Consider the following 18,731-nt stretch of genomic DNA (forward strand, 5'->3'; position numbering starts at 1 on the left):
TTTCACTAGAGTCATATTTGGTGATATTTATAGGATGATGAAAATTCCAGTTTACACCAGAAAGGCCTTAAAGAGATTGGAAATGCAGTTCATTTTCATGCTTGCATACTATAGAAATAGAATTACTTTTTCCCATAATTATGATCAAACTTCATCTGTAGAAGTAAACTCATTCCTTAAGCAGAATTGATTTAAATTTTATTAGAGGCAAGTAATATGTCCTATTATTTATTGAAAACAAGTCATTTATAATAGTTGTATTAACATTTGTTTTTATATTATTAAAATATATATGATTCTTTAGATTTTATATAATATATTTTTATATTTGGGAGTGAGAAGTAAGTTATATTCATGATACTTCCTTCCAGCATATGATTCAGGAACTGTTTGTAGATTTGTTATTTAAGCTTTTCAAAGTTAGGCTTTCAGGAAAAGCAAATTTTATAAAAATAGCACCTAGATTATATGTGTGTATGTGTTTGTGTGTGTGTGTGTGTGTGTTTTGCTAAAATTATTCAATTATAATCTACTAAATAATGGAGCCTACAAAAAATAATTTGTAATCTCTAGTTTTTTAAAAAGTTACTTCTTCTTGATTCAAGCATTTAATCAAATCACTGCTCCTGCATAGAACCATTCCAAGAAGTTAAACACCACATCCCCTGTGTTGTTTTGTCAAATTAGAAAAGTTGGATTTAATTCTATCTATAGAAGATAGAGATTTGTGTGATATCCTACTTAAAGGTGTGATAGATATAGAACAGAGATTGTACTTCCTCCTTTATTTTATAGGATAATCTAAAATGTTTAGATTATTCTATAGGAAATTGCTTCTGGAAGTAGTAGAATTCTGAACTCTAGGTACAGTGAACTTGTGTTGATATTTGACAGAGCAAATTGAGCATGTTCAAAGGACTGGGCTGGGTCATCACTGGCCAGTGCCCATACCTCCCTATATCTCAAATGATTATTGCCTTTAAATAAGTTTATCAAAGGATTTTGTAGTAGAATTAAAATTGGTTACCCAATTTAGGTTTAAACTGACTTTGACTTTCTGCTTTCCTAAATATTGCTTCAAAATGTAGTAATTTCATATGTTGAAAGGCAGTTTGACATTATGAATAGAGATCTGGTCTTGAAGAAAGAGGTCTTGGGTTTAACTTCTACTTCTGATAAATGTTGAATTTGTGATGAGGGCAAGTAACTTGCAGAGAAAGTGCTGGTCTAAAATGGTAAAGGGAAATCCTCATTATAGTTCCCCAATGCTGATGAAATCACACCCCTAAGTGAAAACAAATACCCCCCCCAAATAAAAAATAGTACACAGCTTTCATGGAGGGAAAAATGTGTTTGTGGTTATTCAAGTTTATTATTCTTCTACCTCAGAGATCATAAGTTAATGGGGAGAGTAGACTTAGATAATCAGAGTCTTCGATTTTGTTATGACTTAAAGACAAAATTGTAGAAATATTTTTATTTTAATTTGGGGGTGGGGCATGAGGCAGAGAGGAAAAGATCTGGACCTGAGATTTCATCATTGGAATTCCCTGTGAGGAAACACCCTACATAAATACATACTGCAAATGTAGAGTCATTTATGGTCTTTCTGGATCACTGAAAGGATAAATTATCCAGTATTAAATTGTCAGTATTTGCCAGTTTTGAAGACTAGTCTTTTATCTGGTATATCTTGCAGCTTCTTTTCTAATAATAGCACTAATGTATGTTTGTATATTATTCTAAACCTGATGTTTACAGTTTGGTGGTTTTTGGCTTCTTTCTTACTGGGTTGGACAGGAATTAGGGAAGATGTTCTCTGGAGGGATCTTCTTTATGCTTTTAAAAAGAATTGAGCTTGAATCCTTTGGAATATCTGACTGTTTTAGTCGACTGATTCTTAAGAACTCATCTCTGTGAGTGATACATTATTGTACTAAATCAATAGACTTGTATTAAATTGAGAATATAATTATAGCATTCTGTCAGGACAATACAACAAATTCACAATTTTGTGAGCACTATTGAATCAAGTATGAAAGAGGAAATTTTACTGTGTTGTTAGATATAATATATTTGGTCTCTATTAATAATTGTCACTTATGAAAAGTCAATGTAAATAATGCTGTTTCAAAGAGATGTCTTTCTAATTAGTGTTGAACTGACTTCAGAAAGTCAACATGTTTAGCTCAGCTAAAACTAGATTTTGTGCCATTACAGCAGAATCCTACCATTTAAAAGGGCCATAGATCTGATATGCTAAAGCCTGTCTGCAAAGCCCCTCCAAGTAATGGAAAAAAATGGTCATCTAATCTTTGTTTCTGCATAATAAAAAATGTCAAGATATTTTGAAAATCTCTACAAGCTCTCATTACAGGAAACTACAACTTATTACTACAATAAATTCAGATTTTTCTGTTATAGAAATTTTCAACCTCAGATTAGGTTATAAGTCATATATGAACAGATGCTTAGGCAGAAAATTGGCTGTCAATGTAAATAACCTTAACTACTAAGGGCGCCATTTTTATCATTTATAAAATAAAGGGGTTGGCCTAGATGATCTCTAATGTCCCAACTCTACATCTATAATCCTCTCATTTTTATTTGATTAGCTAGAAAAAATTGAATATAGCCTAATTATGTAAAGGTGAAATAGTTAGCTTTTTCAAGGCTCATAAGAGATTGTTTTGCATCCATTTCACATTTGGAGTGAAAGTTCAGGTTGTTTCTTACTGTATTCAAATGTGTGCACCATTCTTACAACCTTTATCTACTAGAAAACCAATTTCAAAGGAATTAACCCTAGCCTATATGAGCTGTTTCCAAAAATAATTAATTTGAGTTAATTTGAAAGAAGAGATTCAGAAATCAAATTGTAGTTTATCATGTGGACAAAAGGAAAGGAGAGCAATGAAGAAGGAATGCATTACAAAAGAAGTATCTAAATATTAAACACATGCTACCATTATCAAAATTACTTAGCTTAGAGCACTAATGAAAATTTGAATTGCAGAAAGATGTATAATCCAGTGATTAAAGAACATGACAAACAAAATCTCAAACTTTTAAATTTTAATGCTAAATCTGCAATTTGCCATATTATGTCCTTTTGGACAGTTTATTTAGGTTGTATCTATATAATACCAAAACATCTGATACACAATGAAACCTTTTTTGCTAGTTAACTAGTGGTTTTGTATACAAAGTACCAAAAGGATCATATCATTTCATTGTTTCCACCATTTTCCCCTCAAAACTCAATTTTCTGGTTATTTTGATATTGTGCCACCATCACCTACTTCTTATTTCTGCTTTTAATATTGTTGAAAAACTAAAAAGAACTACATAATGCATGCGGTATGAGTGGCCTGTGGCAACAAGAGATTGTATCTAAATATATTGCCATTCATTTACCTCAAGCCTATTCCTCACATTCCTAGCATGGCCTTCTCTTTCTTTCTCATTATCAAAGAAGAAAAGAAGAAAGTGTTAATTCTACATGTATGTCTGGGACACAACTATAGGCATCTAAGCACATGTATCTGGATTTAAGAAATGTGGCTGAAGCCAACTTTAATAGGGTATTTTATTTATTTTTTTTTTTGCAAGGCAATGGAGTTAAGTGGCTTACCCAAGGCCACACAGCTAGGTAATTAAGTGTCTGAGGCAGGATTTGAACTCAGGTACTCCTGACTCCAGGGCCACTGTGCCTCCTAGCCACCCCTACTAAGGTATTTTAAAGAAGTTTGCTTGTCTCCTCTGCTTCCATATGACTTTTCATATTCTTTTAACACTAGTGACTATATTTCTTGATACAAATAATAAGCTCAAGGAGCAGTAAGTAGTAAAATGTTTCATAAGCTTTTTTTTTCCATTTAAGGGATTTTTTTCCCCCTCTCCTATACACTCACTCAAAGAATTCTGCTCATTAAACTCATATTGGATTTTCACTTCAGCTCATTATTTCCATTACTTGGCCATTAAGTATTGTTAAAATAAAATCATCCAAAAGCACTCCAGCAGTGCACAAATATTGTCTCCATTATTACGTGTTCAGCATCCTGTATTTGTTGTAGACAAAGACAATCTCCCTTAATGTGAAAACTGGAACTGGAGGCAAAGCAAGTTTCTTTTGTTTTCTTTTATCCTACAAATGAATACTGTACCAAGTAAGGAACTGAGCAGTGATGGAGGTTCATTAGAATGTTGTTATATTCCACATCTGGCTTCAGATTATTTGCATTTATTGAAATCCCAATGTAGTTTAAGCGACAGTTTTCACTTCTGGGGGTTTTATCAATTAGTGTGATAATGACCAGTAATTCGAAGGGGGGTCACTGAGAAATCCAGCAACAAGAAATTATCCCATGATGGGGCAGCATTATAACATAATTTTGCTTTGTAGGGGATGCAAATTTAAACAAAGACTTGCGCATCATTCCTTAATGGTCCCTCTCCTCTCCAGGAGAGTTTCAGTATGAAAAAGTTGAAAACTGGCTTGAGCAGAATTGTTTTCAACTTACTCATTTAGCATTCTGAGAAAATTGTACTTGAAGTACCCATCAGTACACTTTCATTGGGAATTCATGTTGTGGTTTATTAGGCACTGATGATCAAGTTCATACTGACTAACACTACATATGGAAAAAAATATATTCTTTATGTGAGCCCAAGAGGACAATGTTGCTAGAAAAAAGACGTCATCTTACCTTTCCTGGAGAAGAAAAGGAATTCATGATTATAATTAAAGTCTTGTTTCTGTCCCTCTGTTTCAACTTACATGCTGTGTTTGCTAATGAACAAGCTGTTTTGTTGTTTCCTTTGTGACAATGTCTTTTAAATATTAAGAACATAAAACAATATAGACCCTACTACTCTGAATTTCCTCAGTGCTTAGAAACTATATAATGGAGAGAGAGAGATAACTAAATATAAGTAATGGTATTTCTTCAGTGTCTTCTGAAACTTCTCATACTTGTTAGTATAAGTTGTTTTTGAACTGTCTTTTAAATTAAATTTTGTTGTCTGAGGAACAAAAAAGTGAAATTTGACTTCCTCTCTTTTCAACTATTTAATTTAGTTCAACAAATATGCACTGATTACTTGCTATGTGTAAGGCATAGTACTTGACACTATATAGAATAGAAATTTTGGAATCAGTGTATGTAATTTAATTTTTTGCTATTTTTAAACTAATTGTGTTACTTGGTACAAGTTAGTCTAACTCTGTAGGTTTCAGTTTTCACATATGTAAAATGAGGAGAGTGGCGATGTTATTTGGTTTTCAAACAGGTAATGATGCTTGACCTTCCCCCATATCTCACCCTACAGTGATATCAATATGACCCCAAAATGCTATATTCTTAGCCATTCAGAGGATGAAAGATCAAAAGCATCTTACCCTATCCTTGGGGCTTATCTTTGACAGAATCATTCCTATCCTGATGCCCCAGTAAGCCCTGTTCCACCACCTTCCACTGCTGTGGAAGAACCCAATCTCTCCCTTTCTGATCATGGAGATCACTCCCTCAGAATCACTATGTAATAAGCCTGTATGCATTTATTTAAAGCCACTGAAAAAATTCCACCTTTTCCCAATATACCTTTCCTTGTCCCCACAGTTCACTTCTTAAATGCCTGAAAGGTGGAATCTATGGTCCCTATCAGTATCTCCCCATTATTTATTTTCTATGTTGAGTAAGGAATCTGTGTGTAGGATGAGCTGTGAAGGATAGGTTTTGTCACAATTCAGATTTCTTTATTTTATAATCTTCTTCCCCAAGCCTGCCACTTTTCCCCAAATTTCCATATTTCTATGGAGGGTACCATATCCTTACAGTCACCTAACTCTGAAGCCCCTTCTCTATTCATTATCCCACATTGCTTTATTATTACAGTGATGCATTTATATAAATTATACATAAGTAAAAATTCACATACTGGGAGTTCATGATCATTTACTTATTCATTCATTTATTTGTTAATAGAAATATACAATCAAAACATTTTGAAGAGCAGTGGTGGTCTAGATAACTTGTGAGACTACTTCCAATGGAAGGAAATCACAGTTCCTTTAATAGGTAGTATTTGTACTCTTGAAGATTGGGGGTAGGATCTTAAAAGGCAAAGAGAGAAAGAATGGCATCCCATAGATGGGAGGAATAGAAGTTCCAAAGGGTCTAGAATGCTCTTCTTGCTCTTTCTGCTTATTAAAATCTTAATCAGTCTTTCAGTACAGCAGAAATATATTTACTCCAACCATCCTATTCTGTTGAATCCTTTTCCAAGCTCAATTCTGTTCTAGACTAGAATCACCTACAATGGATATACATGCTCTCAATATCTTCATTCAAACAATTGAATATGGTATAATTATTGAAGCAAATACATGTCAGTGAAAGATTCCTTAGAGCACTCCACTAGAAAGTCCCCTCCAGGATGATATTTGTCAAGTCATCACTGCTCTTTGGGTCTCATCAGTATTATTCTTTAAGTCAGTTTTGAAAAAAATTCAGGCAAATAAAAAAAATATTCATTGATACCAGATAAAGGTACAGTTGCTCCCAAAGATTATGAAGACAGCAGACCTAGTTCTTTCATTCTTTTTTCCAGGAGCTCATGAGCCTTGAAAAGTGATGGAGAAAAATTAGAAGGCATTGATCTTCTATAAGGTGTAATTAGGTGGCACAGTGGATAGATTGTTAGACCTGGGTTGGGAAGACTAAGTTCAAATCCAACCTTAGTAATTAACTGTTTGATTCTGGCAAGTCACTTAACCCTGTTTGCCTCAGTTTCCTCATCTGTAATATGATCGGGAAACCAGAGGAAGAAAAACAAAACAAAACACACAGAAAAAAAAATACCCCTACTGTATCTGATGTACACTTTATAAAAACTATCTCTTATGTATCTCTTTCCCTTAATCCTAATTCCTCATGCCAAATTTTACTAATTTGTAAACATGTTTAACAAAATATGTATGTAAAATTCTAACCTGACTGTTCCCAACTGAGGGGAGGGAGTGGGAAGGAAACTTTGTAACTTGGAAATATGCATGTACAAATGAATTAAAATAAAATAAAATGAGTTGGAGAAGGAAATGGCAAGCCACTCCAGTATCATTGTTAAGAAAGCCCTGAAAAGTATGTCGTGATGAATTGGACAGTATGAATATGCAGCAAAAAAAGAGGTTATACTGGAAAGAAAATAACAGAAAATGAATAATTACCTATACCAATCAAGAGAACTATACAGAAGTTTTCTAGCTCTAGAAGAAAGATTCTAGGAAACACAGTAGAGATATCACTAATACCAAATTAAAAATACACTTTTATCCAGAGATGAAAATAATTCAAATTCCCAACCCAGAAGAAATGATTCATTTATACTTTAAAGACAAAGCATTAAACACTTTTAATTACAAAGAGTAGAAGTTGTAATGGTAGCTTCTCTGATACCCTTTGAGAGTCAAAGATCAAATAGTCTTTTCTGTCCTATTGAAGTGAGTATTTCCCCCAAAAGTGCAGGTTGTATGATCTGTCTGCCAGTGCTTGAACTCAATCATCTTAGAAAAACATAGATAAGTTTGCATGAAATAATAAAAAGCAAAATGAGTAGAACCAAGAAAAATTGCATACAGTGACAGCAATATTGTTTTAAGGACAATGTTGCATGACTTCAGTCCAAGTCTCCTATAAGATTTCCCCAAGACTGAGGGGAGAGGGTTCATTCATTGTGTTTTGATATATCTCAATTTCTCATCATATTGTGAAGATACCAATACAGTACATGAGATACTATCAATTTTCTCTTCCTAATATCAGCCAGCTCATCTAATTTCTTTTAATTATACATTTATTTGATATCATCTTTTGTTCCAATTCTTCCTCAGATTTCCTTATTTCCTATTTATAGCACATTTTATACCTTCTATTTTCTTCCAATGGCCTTGGGTGATATTAATTTTTAATTCTTCAGAATAAGTAATGTTCTTTTACTTACAGTCCATGAAACTGATTGTATAATGATATTAAAAAGGAGGTCTTTTGTTTCAGAGAGAAATTTGAGACCATTCAAGGAGATTTGCAAATTCCAAAAGGAAATTGATCTCACTTTTCTCCAGTTTTGTTCTTTGTCGAACTCAATGTTCAATAGCAGTGTCCTTGTGGAAGGGTCAGTTTGCAGGATGACATTCACAGACTTCTTGTCTGAAGAGGCTTATATTCTGGGTCACTAAACAATTAAATGGATAGGCAGCTTGATTGCAAAGTGATTAGCCCTGGGCAAGTCACTTGATCTCTTTCTGCCTTAGTTTTCTAATATATAAAATGGTAGTAACAATACTTACCTCCAAGGGTTGTTATGAGGATAAATTGCATATTTGCTAACCTGAAAATTCTATATAAAGATAGCCATTATACTAACTATTAGAGAAGTACATACAGAATTAAATATAGAGAGAATAAATACAAATAAATAGCAAACTAATTAAATTCAGGTAATTAAAAATTTTCCAGGAGACAGCAAACCATTCTAACTCTTCCATATTCAACTCCAATAGCCATAAGATATCACCCCCAAAACAAATTCTGTATTAGTAAAACCAGAAAAAAGAAGGGATGAAAATCTTTTAGCCTTAAAAACTTTTAAGATCAGCAAGAAAGGTCTGCCTCACTTGGTAAAAGAGGAACATAATCTAGGACAGGAAGCATCCTTAGCAGCAAATTAGGACACTCATGGAGTTTAGATCTGATTCAGTCATTCTGGTGGAGCTGTGAACTGATTCAATCATTCTAGAGAGCAATTTGAAATATATGTAAAGGATACCAAACTGTACTTACCCTTTTATTCTACAATATTACCTCTAAGTCTTTATCCCAAAGAGATCATAAAAAGGGTAAATTTTTTTTTATGTTGCAAAGTATTAGAAACTGAGGAGATTCCAATCAACTGGGAAGTAGTTATGTCAATGTAATAGGATATTATTGTTCCATAAGAAATGATGAACAGACAGATCTCAGAAAAACATAGAGAAACTTGAGGAATCATTGCAAAATGAAATGAGCAGAGTCAGAAGAACATTTGTGTGATGATCAAATATGAATGATTTATCTCTTCTTCAGTAACACAATGATTCAAGACAAGTACAAAGGATACACAAAAGAAAATAAATTGATAAATTCTGAATGCAAATCAAAGTATACTTTTTTCACCTATTTTGTTCTTTTTTTGTTTTTTCTTTAGATCTCTTTCTTCTTTCACATTCCATGACTAATATGGAAATATGTTTCATATGTTATCACATGTATAACCTATATCAAATTGCCTGCCATTTTAGAAAGAGAGGAGAGGGAGGAATAAAAACTTGGAACTTAAAATCTTGTAAAAATGAATGCTAAAATTGTCTTGACATGTAATTGGAAAAACAACAAAATATCTAAAAAAGAAAAAGAAAAGTATGGATGATATTGAAGGATCATGCTAGAAACTGGGGAAGCTAGTAAATGATGGGGTTGGTAAATGGAATATACAATGTTTAAGGAACATGAAAGTCAATTTGACTGAATCAAAAAAGCAATGTACAAAGAATTCTGAAAAATGGTGGGGACAGGTTGTGAAGAGCTTTTAAAGAGAGGAATTTATATTTTATGCTAGCGGTAACTGGGATCCACTGGGCTTGATTTAGCAGGAAAGTTACATGATCAGATTTTCAGCTTGAGAAAATCACTTTGGCAACTGCATTGATGATTGTCAGAACTGGGGAGATATTTGAGCCAAGGAGATTAATGAATTTGAAAAAAAGAAAGTGAATGTTCCAAAGAAAACTGTAAAGAATAGGAAATGTGAAGTGAATAACTGCACTATTTAAATTTTATAGAATGATTTTGGAAAATCCCAAAAAACTATAATAAAGTTAGTGAATTTCTTATTTATTTTATTAAATTGAGTTTATAGCCTAGAATGGCAGTTGAAGAATTGATTCTGCCATCTGTTTGATCTTTAGGGACAACTACATATTCATTTATTAAGATGTAGCCTATTTTGTTATGTGAAAAGAAGTATAGCTGTGCATATGGGAAAAAATAGCTCATGGGCACAGGTGACCCTTAATTTATGAGCATCCTGAACCAGATGACTGATTCTCCCTTGATTCTCCTCTTACAATATCTGAAGGTTATAACCTTCCGAAGGTTAGGCAGACTTGAAAATGAAGAGAGGTAGAATTTGTGTCCTTTCTATCACCATGTTCTTTTGATAGTGGGTTTGAACAGTATGTTAACAGGTTAAAGAAGAATCAAGAGCATCTCCAGGCCAGACATAGCAAGTGTTTAACTGGGGTGTATTAAGGCTTAACTGTGTCTATGAATTTACATCAAGAAGTTTTGAGGATATGTTCAGAGCTCTGTTATACACCATTTTCTTTCATTAATTTTCATCTTCATAATTTTAAAATAATATTTGACTCAATTCTTCCTCACCCAACATATCCAATTATTTACCAAATCATACCATTTCTATCTTCAAAACATCTCTTACAAGTAAACCCTTGTCCATACTCCCAGAGTCACAAACTCAGTCCAGGGCCTCATCACCACTCCTTTGAAATCTTGCCAAAGTCCCCTAATTGGTGTTCTTGTCTTTTATTTCTCACCACTCAAGTTCATTCTCTATATACCTGCTAATTTTTCTTGCACACAAATCGATTCATCACTCCCAGATTCAGTCAACTCCAGTGTTTTCCTATTCCTTCAAGAATAAACCTGACCCCAACCCACTTGTCAGAAGTCATAATTCATTCCTCTGCCTACTGTACTCTGTTCTTCAGCCAAATTGCCCTTCCTTCTTCTCCTATGGCATTCTGTCTCTTGCCTTTGTGTCTATGTGTCTTTGTATTGGATTTTTCCTAGACCTGAATTGTGTCCCCTCCTTCCCTCCATCTCATGGGGTCTTTCAATCCTTCTCCAAAAAAGAACCATCTCCTACTTGAGAACTTTCTTAATCCCCCCTTCTAGTGTCCTCCCTCCCAAACTACCTTGTATTTAATTGTATGCAAATATGTATGTATCTATGTATACAAAGCCCTTTATACCTACTCATTACACTATAATAAAGTTTCATCATTCTATCTGAAGTCCATTTACTGTGACATTAGTTTTATAATTGAGTACAGGTATAAAAGATTTTGTGGACAGGTAAGAGGTATAGTAGATAGAGTGCCCAACTTGGAGTCAGTAAGACTCATTTTTCCTGAGATCAAATCTAGTCTCAGACCCTTACTACCTTCATGACCCTGGACAAGTCACTTAATACTGTTAGTCTTGGTTTCTTCATCTGTAAAATAAAGTAGAGGAGAAGATGACAAATTATTTTAGTATCTTAGCCAAGAATACCCCAAATATGTCACAAAGAGTTAGACAAAACTAAAGGACTAGACAAATACAATAAAAATTATCAAACTCTATAGAACCTAAAGAGAAAGTTTTTACATTTACATGATGAGAGAAATGGGATAACAGATAAATAGGATATGTATTCCACTGGCACCCACAAAATGTCAGGAAATGTAGAGGAAAATTAAGTGCACTCCTTATTAAAAATTGATGGAAAGATACCAATAAATGCCATGAGAAAGTGTGAATGGGATAGGATATACAGTATTTAACTGAGAATTAATGTCAGTGAAACTACATTCTTCAAAGTATCCAGGGATGAAAGCTATTTTGCAACATTGTGTTGAAATGAAAATAAAGTAAAAATGGTGAAGGACACTGTGTCAGATCGAAATCATCAAAGATGTGGTTCTGAGATTTTCCAGGCTATTTTTCCAAGAGTTAATGAATCTCCAATGTGCAAACCTTTTATGCAAATGATGATTTTATTGAATCAGTGGATCTCATGAACTGAAGAAAGTTCCTAGAACAGTTCAGAGGATTTTAAACTTTAAAGAATGTTTTAAGAAATAATCTTGATTCACTTAATGCATTTCATTTTTTTATCCTAATTTTTTTCGTTTATTTTTTACATTGTCTTTATTGCCTAAAGTAATCCTTTCCTTCTCCTTTACTTAGGAAGTCATTGTTTGAAACAAGTACAGGTAGATCCAAAAGTCTAGTTGTAGTTTTAAGTTTGTTCAGTTGTTTTTCAGTCTTGTCTGACTCTTCATGATCCCACTGGGGTTTTCTTAGAGAGATGCTGGAGTGGTTTGTCATTTCCTTTTTCAGCTATTTACAAATTAGGGAACTAGGCAAACAGAGTGACTCTTCCAGGGTCATGCAGTTTAGAAACGGTCTGAGACCAGATGTGAACTTGAGAAGCTGAGTCTTCCTGATTCTAGGCCTAGCAAAATATTCATTGTGCAACCTAACTTCCCAGTTTTAAGTTACTGAAGCTTAAAATTACTAAGACTTTTGGGGCTTTGTGTATTATTAAAAATGAAAACAGAAAAGCAATTCAGCAAAGCCAACAATACCTTAACCATGACTTGCAGTGTGTACAATATTTTACTTCCATGGATTTTCCCCTCAACACACATGCACATACACACAAACACTCATCAGTGATGAAGAAAAATAAGTTCATTTTTCTTTATTCTTTTCTTGTTCTTTATAATTTATCCATGGGGCAGCTAAGATAGAGCACCAGCCTTGGAATCAAGACAGGAGTTTGAATCCATCTTCAGACACTTGACTCTTACTGTGTGACCTTGGGAAAGTCAATTAGCCCTAATTGTGCCCATCCAGGGCCATCTCCAGTCATTCTGATTCATATCTGATCACTGGACCCAGATTTCTCTGGAGGAGAAAGCGAGACTGGTGACTTAGGACAGACCCTCTCACTCAAATTCAATTCATGTGCTTGTCATGGCATTACCTCCTTGATGTGGTTTTCTTCAGAAATGAAGGACAACCATTATAATTTATATGTGTATGTATAAATACATATATTATATATAATATGTATAATATATATATATAAAACATATATAGCTTGCTCATTATCATTGTATAATTTACAGTGTTTTTTATAGTTTGGGGAGAAAAGGGGACTTTCTGTTTACATTGTTGTTATTACTTTATATATTTTTCCCTACCTCTGCTTATATCTTCCTGTTTGTGTAAATTTTTACATACTTCTTTGGGTTCTTTAAATTCATTGTTTCTCAGGGTACAATCATAGTACATCATATCTGTAGGCCACAAATTATTTAGCTACCCCATACCTCCAATTAATGGATGACAACTTTGCTTTAAGTTCTTGGCTATTACACACAAAAAAGTGTTGCTATAAAAATATTACATGTATTTTAATTACATAAAACACAGAAGAATTATTAAAAAATAAAAAAAAATTCAAGCAACCCTCCTGAGTTCCTAGTAAAGGAATCTTGCCAAGCCTGAGTTACTTGCAAAAAAAAGATCCTTCTTCAATGAGATCAAGTCTTATTAATGGATAACTCAAAAGTAGATAATGGTTGTACATATTAGTCAAGTATATTTTTGGAATATTTTCTTTGGTCTCCTAGAGAGGATTAATAACAGTTGATCTAGGGACCTGGCAACTGCTTCAGCTTATCCTGAAAATTAGTTGTGTTCAATAAATGTTTTCTGATTGATTGATTGATTGTTTTTAAAACATTTATCTGGGCTGTATAATGTGGCCAGGAAAATGATGACAGATAATCATTGTTTTAGTCATTGGGGTGTTTCCTTTTTCAAGGTTCTGGAAGTAGGTTTTTTTTGGTGTGTGGGTGTGTGTGTATTGCACATATCTTCACTACATGCAGAAGAATGAAGATGATAATCATTAGTTACATCATTAGTCAGTTTTTATACTTAATATGGTCACTTTACAATGCTTCTTGTTCTACTATAAATATTTATCAAGAAGGTAAACCAATACCAACATAAGTATTGTCAGATTTTCCTTGAGAGATGGCTTTTAAGCAAAAAAAAAATGATTCTCCTGTAAAATATTCATTGTTAATCTGAGTTATTAGATTAACAGAGAGGGAAACTACAAAGTAAAAATCTACTGCTGAGTGATTGCTTTTTACATGTTGAACCCATAATGTCATAAGCTTACCTGCATATCACAAAACTAAAAGTATGTTGTTTCATTCATAAAAATTATACTATATACAAAATATATTAAATATGTGTCAGGTACATGGAAAAGAAATATTGGTACAAGCTTTTAAGAAATTAGTCTATTTCATTCTATCACATATAAACAGTGGAGAGAAATGACATTCTAATATGAGAAATATGAGAGAAATTCCACATATATAAAGAAAAGGAATGTGGTATTATGAAATCAGAAGGTCCTGAACATGAATTTTGGTTCTTCCACTCTGTTGCATGTCTGGGACCAGTTGCTTTCGGAATCTTAACTTTCTCAGGCATAAAATGAGTAGACCAGATCATCCCAAAGTAATTTCCAACCTTGAAAATCTGTTCAGAATTTCTCTGAAGTGTTTGTTGTCAAGAATTTTTCAGGAATTGTAGAGAATGGATAAGTACTAGAAAATTGGAGACTGGCAAATAACATGATTTCTGAGGGGGGAAAATGTTTTAAGGGAAAATATTTTAGAAAGCAATAGATCCATGAACTTGATATCAAATACAGGCCAATATTTAGAACAGCAGTTCTTAATACAAATATACTTATTTGTACATACATAAATATGTATATACATTCTGATAACTGTATTTCAATACAATTAATTTCCTTATGTCAATGAGTTTGATTTTATGCATTTTAAATCATTATTCTGAGGTGTCACAGGCTTCACCACATTGTCAAAGGGGTCCATGATATCTAAAAAGCTTAAGAATTCTTGCTCAAAGATGTAATTTTATATATTATATAATGTATAGTATAATATTATGGATATATGTATATATAATAAACAGAAAAATAGTGATCACTGTGTTATATGAAAGGAGAGAAGGTTAGAAAAATAGTGATCACTAAAATGTTATAGGACACAAACTTAGAGACCTTAGAGTTTACCTAGTCTAGCCCTTTTATTTTACAGGTCAGGAAACATATTGAGGAAACTGAAGTCATTTGTGCAATGTTCAGATAAAAATTAAGAGACAGAAGTGGGAGCTGAACCTATCGACTTCAAAGCCATTGTTTTTTTCAACTATGTCACAATGATTTCTCTTTAATTAACAAGGACTTATGAAAGGCAAGTCATAGTAAAACTCATGTCTGGGTTCACAGTTATTGGGAGAAAAACACTGAAAACTGATAAAGCACTGTTTGACTTGGAGTATTTATTTTTTGTGTTAGTTACTGAAATGATGATGTTTGTCCTTCATTATTGAAGAAGTCCATGACCTCAGGGAGGTGTTACCATAACAAGCAAATAATTTGGATTAAGAGGGATGCTGTGCTAAACTACAAGACTCACTTTCTCATACTGAGCCATCTGGTTCCAGAGGCCAGATAAAAATCAAGATGACTGGAGATGGCCCTGGATGTGAGGCAATCAGGGTGAAGTGACTTGCCTAAGGTCACACAGAGTTAAGTGTCTGAGACTGAATTCCAACTCCTGTCCTCCTAAAGCTAAGGCCTATCCACTGTGCTTTCTAGCTGCCCTTATTGAAGTGACCAATCACCATAATGCCACACCTTATCAGATATCTGTAAATCAATAATACCAGCATAGAATAGAAGAGACTTCATTTACTAGCAGGGATATTGGTTGACTGAAAGTTTAATGTGGCATCAGTTATATAATTTTACCCCAAGGTAACTCAGATTTAGATTTATTCCTATAAATATAATTCTACAAGAAAGATAGTAGGACCATTTTTTTTCCAATTGAACAGTTCACATTTCAATGCTCAAATTTTGTTTTCCATACTTATAAAGGGAACAACTTGAAACATTTATAGATCAGGCTAACTCAGATAATGAAAATGCTAGAAACCATTAAAAAAATAAGAATGGTTTGCAAGATATGATGTTTCTCTTCTAAAGAACAGAATATATAGAAGAGAGCTGATATCTCTCTTGAAATATTTGAGATTCTGTTACCTACATTATTTTCTTTAGTTCCAGGGAACTGAACTATAGCAGTTAGAAGTTAAAGAGAGGTAGGTGTGACCTCTTTATAAGGAAGAACTTTCAAAGGATTAGAAGTGTCCAAAAATAGGATGGATTGCCTCATGGAACAGTAAATTCTTCATCACTGAAAATGCGAAAGCAGAAGATAGATGATGTTTTCAAAGAAAGTGGTACAGAAGAGTCTTTCATGAGGGAAGAAGTTTCCTTGGGTTGCTTTCTAGGTCAATTCCAATGCAAAAATTCTGTCATTTTTAAAATTAATTTGCTACTGAACACATTGAATTTAACCTATCTATGCAGCATCCTGGATTGGCAAAGCTTTAGGAATGTGGGTGTTAAGCTAGCATCAAGCTGCTTTCATAGAGTGGAGAAGATAAGGAAAAGATCACTAGAAGGAGACTACAAGAGTTGAAGGAAAGGATTGCTGAGTAGCAGTGAAGTCTGCTCCAAAAATTCAGTGGAGCACAGGAGAAGAGGATAGCTAGATGTCATAGTGGATAGTATATCTCACTTGGAATCAGGAAGACTCATCTTCCTGAGTTCAAATCTGGCCTCAGACAGTTAACTAGCTGTGTAACTTTGGGCAAGTTACTTTGGCAAGTTACTTCACTTTCCTGCTCTGTAAAATGAACTGGATAAAGAAGTGGCAAACCCCTCCAGTATCTTTGTCAACAAAGTCCCATATGGGGGTCAAGGAGGGTCAGACACAACTGAAAAAAATAAACTAAGAAGGAACAGTAGGAGAAGGGGAAAGTGTAGATAAAATTTAGCTTAATTTTTAGAAGGGGGAAGTTGAGAAGGAAGTGCATCACTAAAATAATTGATCCAGATCTGGAATCTGGATTCTGGTGACCTCAGAAGAGAATTGATAGACTGGAAGAAATGGGAATGGAATAAAGCACTGAAGTTATTAATGAGGGTAAAGAATATATTTGAAATGTTCTAACAGGCAAAAGGTTTGACTTGCATGGCAGTGAGCTCCCTGTCAATGGAGGGTAGAAGTCAGGAATGGGTTGGGGTAATCTTCCACTGGGTTGGATCCTAACTGTAATGAATTCCAGGCTACCTTAGGAGTCTGAGATTCTCTGGTTCTAACAAGTTAAGTTATCAAAATGCAACATTAAGAATTGATGAGTTGGGGTGGCTAGGTGGTTCAGTGGATAGTGCACCAGCCTTGGAGTCAGGAGTACCTGAGTTCAAATCCAGCCTCAGTCACTTAATAATTACCTAGCTGTATGGCCTTGGGCAAGCCACTTAACCCCATTTGCCTTGCAAAAAAAAAAAAACCTAAAAGGAAAAAAGAATTGATGAGTTGCTCTGTATTAGAAGGATAATTGACCCATCAAGATACCTGTGTTGTTGTTGCTGTATTTTAAGTCCCAAAGATCCCTGAATGAAAGAGTTGAGAGAAATTAAATAACTAGGTTGCCAAAGATCATCAAACATAGAATCTCAGATCTATTTAAAAGAATTTACAGAAGGGGCAGCTAGGTGGCGCAGTGGATAAAGCACCAGCCTTGGAGTCAGGAGTACCTGTGTTAAAGTCCAGTCTCAGACACTTAATAATTACCTAGCTGTGTGGCCTTGGGAAAGCCACTTAACCCCATTTGCCTTGCAAAAACCTAAAAACAAATAAATAAAAATAAATAAATAAATAAAAAGAATTTACAGATAACAAAAATATTTTTGAATCTAATCTCAGTGCCAACAAAAAGAAAAATTATTAAATCAAATTATAAACCAAGAAAATGTTACCTTCCCAGATAATCACCTCAAAACTAATTTTAGCTTTCTTTTTATGATATTAGAGTTTTTGAAAATACAACCCTCTATTAAAATATTGTAGGTATAGGTCATTGGACTTTTAATAGCATTATGGTTAAAAAAAAAACCTCACATCTCCAGCTACATTGTCCCATCTTCAGTTTGAATTTAATTACAAATTGGAATTTGAATTCATATCCCATCTTTAAATAAATGTTGATATTCTACCTAAGCTTAATCATAAAATATTTCTGTAGTATCTTCTAGTTTACAACAGACTTAATATATACTATATATTTTATACTATGTGGTTTAGGAAGTACATGTATTAAAAAGATATTCAAAGGTCATATCACATACAAAATCAAACAGAGGAAAAAAATAATTGTTATATACAGTGTTGATACTATGGGTAGTCCTTTCTTTATTTTTTTCCTCAGTGACATGCAAAGATAGTTTTCAACATTCTCCCTTTGGTAAGCTTTTGAGTTCCATATTTTTCTACCATCTTCCTTTTCCTTCCCCCTTCCCAAGTCAGTGAACAATCTGATATAGGGTTGTACATATACAATTATTAACATATTTCCATATTAGTCATATTGTGAAAGAAGATTAGAATCAAGGTGGGAAAAAGATCATGAGAGAGAAAGAAAAAAGAAACAACATATAAGACATATTAAAAAGTGAACATAGTATGCTTTGTTCTGAAGTCAGACTCCTTAGTTTTTTCCCCTGAATGTGGATGACATTTTTCATAAAAAGTTCTCAGGTTTGTTCTCGATCACTAAATATATGAAAGGAGATATGTCCATCATAGTTGATCATCTCACAATGTTACTGTTAATCTGTACAATGTTCTCCTGGTTCTCACTTCACTCAACATCAGT

At 33.6% G+C, this 18,731-nt stretch overlaps 1 protein-coding gene across 1 annotated transcript in view; it reads left to right on the forward strand.

The window, feature by feature from the left end:
• CNTN5 (contactin 5) overlaps positions 1-18,731 on the forward strand; it is a 566,822-nt gene that overhangs the window by 236,131 nt on the left and 311,960 nt on the right. The window lies entirely within an intron of this gene.

This window comes from Macrotis lagotis, chromosome 1 (genome assembly GCF_037893015.1).
Source record: "Macrotis lagotis isolate mMagLag1 chromosome 1, bilby.v1.9.chrom.fasta, whole genome shotgun sequence".
Lineage (NCBI taxonomy): Eukaryota > Metazoa > Chordata > Mammalia > Peramelemorphia > Peramelidae > Macrotis > Macrotis lagotis.